Source organism: Bombus vosnesenskii, unplaced genomic scaffold (genome assembly GCF_011952255.1).
Source record: "Bombus vosnesenskii isolate JDL3184/JDL3185 unplaced genomic scaffold, Bvos_JDL3184-5_v1.1 scf7180000013263, whole genome shotgun sequence".
Taxonomy (NCBI): Eukaryota; Metazoa; Arthropoda; class Insecta; order Hymenoptera; family Apidae; genus Bombus; species Bombus vosnesenskii.
Window position 1 is genome coordinate 767,812 of NW_022882923.1, and position 6,000 is coordinate 773,811.

Sequence of the window (6,000 nt, forward strand, 5' to 3'; positions counted from 1 at the left end):
ATTATTTCTTCACTCAATGATATATGATTTAAATCTCGTTTTATACATCTCGTTCTGGTACAGAATAAAGTCTAGTTTCGAAGAAAATTCATATATAATACGACACATCGCTTAATCATTCAACGCACTCAGTGATGCAAGTACATTTTCTTTCAAAGACAAGCTGTACGTTGATACGTTAATGGGGAATTTAACTGTGAAAAAATACACGGAGTGTAAACAATATGGAAAAATGTATAAAATATCCAAAGTGCAAGTATTCTTTATTACAGTATTCAGCGAGTGAAACAAATCTCTCCTCGGGTTTCGTTTCTTTAATTGAATTCACTAAAATATACATTTACATAAATATATTCGCGTTTCACTGATGAATGTAAAATTACTTACCACGGCAGTAAAGCACGAATGTTGATTCTAAAATTGGCTTGTTCGGCCAAGATACAAAATAAATCTTGATTTTCGCAAAATTAAGAGTAGGTACAACGAGCAAGCGAACCCTTTACCCCTGGCTTGTTCTTCCGAAAGACGGCGGCCATATCGGTGGCTGTAATTCGGCACTGGTTTCATTCGCATAAATAATGTCTTGGGGACTGGAGGTTCCCTTTCCTCGAGTGTGTACCCTTTGTCTTCCGGGTTAGAGGAACCGGTACAGCAACGAGTGGCCATTTTAACCCCTTTTCCTCGCGAGACATAAATAATGATCGTTGCTAATTTGGACCTGGTACAGCCCTTGGCCGGCGGCGAACGTAAACCGCGCAATTATAATGCCGCCACATTAGAATTTATACCGCTTCCCGGCAGCTAGCCTTCCTCCTTCGTAACCTTTTTCTAAAGCTTATGTCCTTAATCCAGTTGAAATATTTTTCCCGCAGCCGTATCGACCCCCGGATTTTCGTCAGGACTTAAGCCATTTAATTAAGTCAGGCCCACTGGTCGGTAATGTCGTTCGTTCCCGCTCCATAGGGAAACAACACCATCGGGAGTGGTATCCTTACGCGGTACTCATGTTACATAATCAGAGAAAGTAAAGCCCCGATGGAAAATCTCGAAGTATTCTTCGGTGACTTTTACGGGGTAGAAGTACGTAAATCGCGATGGATTTTAAATATCGTGGAAATTAAATAAGATGAAGGTGTTAAGATAGAGATACAGATAATAATCGTACAACAGAGCCTTTGGCAGTGGTATATATTAGCTTAATATGATTAGAAAATTGAAAGAAAATTAAATAAATTTCTGATTATCTGGCGCTGAATTTATTCTTATGGTGAATTACGAAACTAAGTATTTACGAATCTTCAATTCTGTAATTTTTAAATTCACGCTATATATTTCTTAAGTAAATAGATACATTTGATACGATCTTTCAAATATAAAAATAAGCCACGTTTTAATTAAGCGTTCAATATATATGAATTTTACCAAATAGTTGTCATTTAATATAACGAAACTAAAGATTTTCGTGAAATGCATCAAAGTTGTTAGATTCATGCTATTTGACAATAACTTATATGAGGAGAATTAGGTATTTCAAAATATTTATATGTACAGAAACATCGCTTACATATTTTTAATACTTTGATTATTTCTGGAAAATTCAAGCCCAGATTAAGACGAAAATGTTCATTATTTAATTATATATAAATTTGTAAGTAGAAAGCGATGTTAACGAAATAAGAGGAATATCAGTGGTGTAACAAATTCGACGTTTTATCTATTGTGAACTGCGGGAGAACCGATTGGATGGGGCGCGAGAAATTGCGATATTTCTAGTGTGTAATGCGCGGCAATACGCGCGGCGTTAAATCAAATCCAATTTGAGCTCTTGCGCGTTGCACACCGTGGCATAGAGTACCACCTGACAAACTCATTGGTCTGACAAATTGAATCATTCGCTGTTCAATCGCTTTACATGCACGTGTGTGTATGATCGTCGAACGTCTGTCGCGTTCGTTGTTCCTCGCAGCCCTGCAATTGCTGCAACGCCGTCGATACATCTACCCTGACTGCGTCTTCCGTTCCCTCGATCAACGTAAGTTTCATGTAAATCTCTGTTAATACGATCAATTAAATGATTAAATGGAACGCCATGTAGATCAGTCTCAGAGTAACGATAAAAATAAAATGTATATGTAACATGTAACTGGTATTAAAATGTTGCTTTCGATTTTTGATCTTCTTCGGCACTTCTTTTTCGTTCAGTTACGATATTTGAAAACGAGTGAAATGTAAGTAATTAAAAATTATCTATAATTAAAAATTATATTAAAAATTAACTATAAATCGTCAATAAATTTGTTTCAGAAAATATGTATATCAAATTGAAAATATAGCAATAGTTTTATAACATTGACATTGCAAATTCGGATAACAGAAGCTTCTATTCTCTAATTATACATCTTAACATATATATATATACGATCCAGATACACAGTATGTTAAAGATGTGCTCGAAACTAGAGTGCAACGACACTGATTAAAATAAGATGAGCCTACTTAACTGAACGTGATTTGCGTCAATTAAAATAAAATGACCTATGTAAGCACGACAGGAAGTCAAACAGAAATAGTAGCAAAATTCTACCATCATACATAATCATTTCACTATAAAACTAAACAAATAACAAGGATTCAATTAATAGGATTCAACTTCGTGTAATTTTTACCTATTTTTCCGTAAAACAAAGTACCATTAAATAAATGCTGGAATTTTGGTAGTTTTACCGAGCATTTAGACGATTTCCAAGGAAAACAAGCAATTTTCCAAATGGAAGCGAAGGTTGTCGTTGCGTGAAATCCTTCCGTGGACCAATCGCGGGTAGAGGAGCGCACATGCGGAGCGCACATGCAGAGCGCATCGAACGCAGGATGCCGAGGCGTTGGCCGTGTGACGCGGTCACACGGTGTGTGACGTGTGAAATGGAGCACGGTCCCTCCATAATTATATGTATCCTATCCCCTATCTTCGATGTCGGTACGATCAACGTGCAACCGGCACGAGCGCAAAACGTGGAGAGTGCATTGATGCAGCGGCGCCTCCGGTGCACAGCGTGCATGTGCATCGCCCACCCATCGGACGTATGGATCGTTCCCCTTCATCCGCGCCACCCCCGATTCACCACGGATGACTGGTCCATCGTTTCGACCAGCAGGACAATCGAGATCATTGCATCGCATTCCCGTGTATCCGACGATTCGCTGAAATTAGTGGCCAGTGCTTTCGGTTAATTATTGCCATCCACCGAAAACATACGACGATCCGCTTTATTTCACGAAAACTTCGAATAGTTCGAATGTTTTGGGTGTGATGAGGTGTTTTAAATTGTTCAATCGAGAATTGAGCTACAAACTTTAAGCTTCGGTATAATCTCCGATTTATAGAAGCTTTAATATTGGAATATTTGTATAATCTTTCAACGTATAGCTACATCGTTTGGATATATAAAATAAGAGCGTTTTGAGACTTTATTAGTATGAAGTATGGTTAATTAATGTCATATCAACTACATAAATGTAATTAGTAATGGAGACTATTGTGTTTTCCAGATTTAGGAGACTAAATCCAGAAGATGGCAAGAAAAGAGAAAAATCAGGTCCAAAAGTCAGAATAACTGTTCAAGAAACGTGATTCTGCTTCAAAACAAGAGTTTCGTTTCGACAAAAAGATACGCTGCAACGACAGCGACTACGCTTGAAAACAAGAGTTTCCTTCAAGCAAAGAATACAGAACCTTATTAGGAAATGGACCAAATGCGCTTCGGAACTTCAGGGAGATTATGCAAGAAACTGACCCACATTTCAATCGCGTAAATAGTTTTTTTCTTCCTATCTTCCTATTTGTAATTACGGACACACGGCATTAAATGGACATTTAACTGACATTTATATACTTACAGGAAATTAACAAATGCAAAGATACATAGAATATGTTAAAATATGAAAAATATACAAAGCAGCGGTATAAATCTTTGTTTAGGTGCCATTTCTTTGAAATTGTGTTTGTATCTATAAAGATACGATCTTTGATACTCATTCCATCTTACGATACTTTCTGTGAAACAAGGAAGAGAAGATCGAAATTCGAATGGCAGCCTGAGTTTCCGAGGAAGTACATTCGATTAACCGCAAAAATCACGACCAATGATGGCGAGTGTCAACGTAAGGGAGATAATGCCCAGATACGTATCGAGCAAGCGCTGCACGTAATGACGAGCACGAATGCACGTAACATGGATGCGCGCGATACAACTCGGCCCGGATATCGTAGTGGGCGCACATGTGCATCGGTGATGTTTCGAGCTAGAACGATTTCGGAGCGTCGAATTACGCGGCACCGGGTGCACGTGCAGTAGGCGCCTATTGCACAAATCACACGCATTATTGACTACCTTTGTATTTCTCCGGCCGACGCGCCATTGTCCGTGTCACGTGCGTTTCCTTCTCTAAGTACCTACTAGCACAAATAAACCGAGAAAATTTGCTTTTTGTACTTAAAATCATCTGCAATTTCAATTAACGTTTTAGACAGTTCTCTTCGATGGAATATAAATCCACTTACATATTGGGCCATCTAAACGAAAATTAGTATAATGATAGTAACAAAAATCTCACAAAAGTATTCGAGATCTGTGTGTAAAATTAATGAACATAGACTATTGAAATTATTTCAGAATACAATTAAAGGTATTAAATTTTAATACATTTAATGAAAATCCATATGGAGCTACGTTTGTGTAGTTTTTAATAATTCACAAAATAATAATCTCTAATTACGTAATTTTCAAAATAAAGTACACAGCAGAGATGTTGCAAGTTTCAAAGAATTGGCGACCTTGTAAAGTGGCTCTCAATGGAAATGAACATATATAGCGGAAGATTCAGGGTGGTCAGTGAAAGTGGTCCATGTCCCCAGTGGCCTCGAAATCTCAACTAGAAACCTCGGTACCCAAGACTGGCGCCAGACTTGTCTGCATCTGTTTGGAAGATGAAGTATCTGGCTGGCTTTTCCTGCCTCCAAATCCGTTGAGAAGTGTTCGACCTGCAAACCGGCTTCCGTTCGACCCTCCAAAGACGAACACTCGAAGGGTACTCGATCCATCGACAAACCTATCGTCCGACTTGCAAGTCACACAGAGAGACAGACAGCCGGTCGTGTTTTCTTTCGAACGAGATCCTCGGGAGAGGGAAGTTTATTTACGCGTATCAAGCCTCCTGCCGTCTTTACGATCGTCCACGATATGCTTCGTGTTAACCGGATCTCTGTTAATGGTTCAACGTGTTTTCACAGAGCAAACGGAAGCCTGCTGCCGCTCTTTACCATTTGACATTTAGAAACTGGGAATTATTAGCGATGTGCTATCATTGCAAACGATCGACTGTGAATAAAGTTGTATCTTGAAGTCGTCTTAGGCTGAAACTTTAAGTATTTCATTTCATTTTTAGTTTATTTGATTATCAATGTGCGCTGGGAAAATATACGGACAATACTAAAATTTTAAAAAATCATTGATCAAATTGAAATTATTTCTTTGAAGTAATTTTGGTGATTATTTTCATTCATCTAAGCTTCTATGTATATATACCTAATACGCGTGAATTCAATTCCTTTGATCGAAATATGAAGGAAAAATAAAATTACAATTTGGATGTTGAAGCCACTACTTAATTGCTAATTAATTACGAATTAAATATTTATTTTAATGGTTTAATGGATATTTAATACCTTGGTATGTAGGTATAAGGTCCACCTGCCACACAGGACTTTATCAAAGAAATATGTATGTATATAGAAATTACAAGCTTGTATAAATCGAAGTTAAGAGCTGCCCTAACCTGTCTCAAACGAGACAGGGGCTTCCACGTCGACTTAAGAAAACTACCAGCCCTTCATGGATGTTTCGAGTGGCTCGACTCGATCTGTCATGTTTACACGAGATCGTGTATACCCGATACAACCCCTCACTAAACTAGATGATGTTTGTTTAAAGTCCCCCAGCTCTT

General features: G+C 38.0%; 1 long non-coding RNA gene across 3 annotated transcripts in view; it reads left to right on the forward strand.

Moving 5' to 3' along the window:
* The window catches only part of LOC117232142, a 175,116-nt gene extending 169,456 nt beyond the window's left edge, over positions 1–5,660 (forward strand). For 2 of the 3 annotated variants that reach the window (XR_004493074.1, XR_004493076.1), the window contains 3 exons: positions 3,547–3,806; positions 3,897–4,683; positions 4,792–5,660. This is a non-coding gene — a long non-coding RNA (uncharacterized LOC117232142). The remainder of the gene's footprint in view (positions 1–3,546; positions 3,807–3,896; positions 4,684–4,791) is intronic. The other variant, XR_004493075.1, reaches the window with a different exon arrangement.
* The last annotated feature ends 340 nt before the right edge of the window (positions 5,661–6,000 follow it).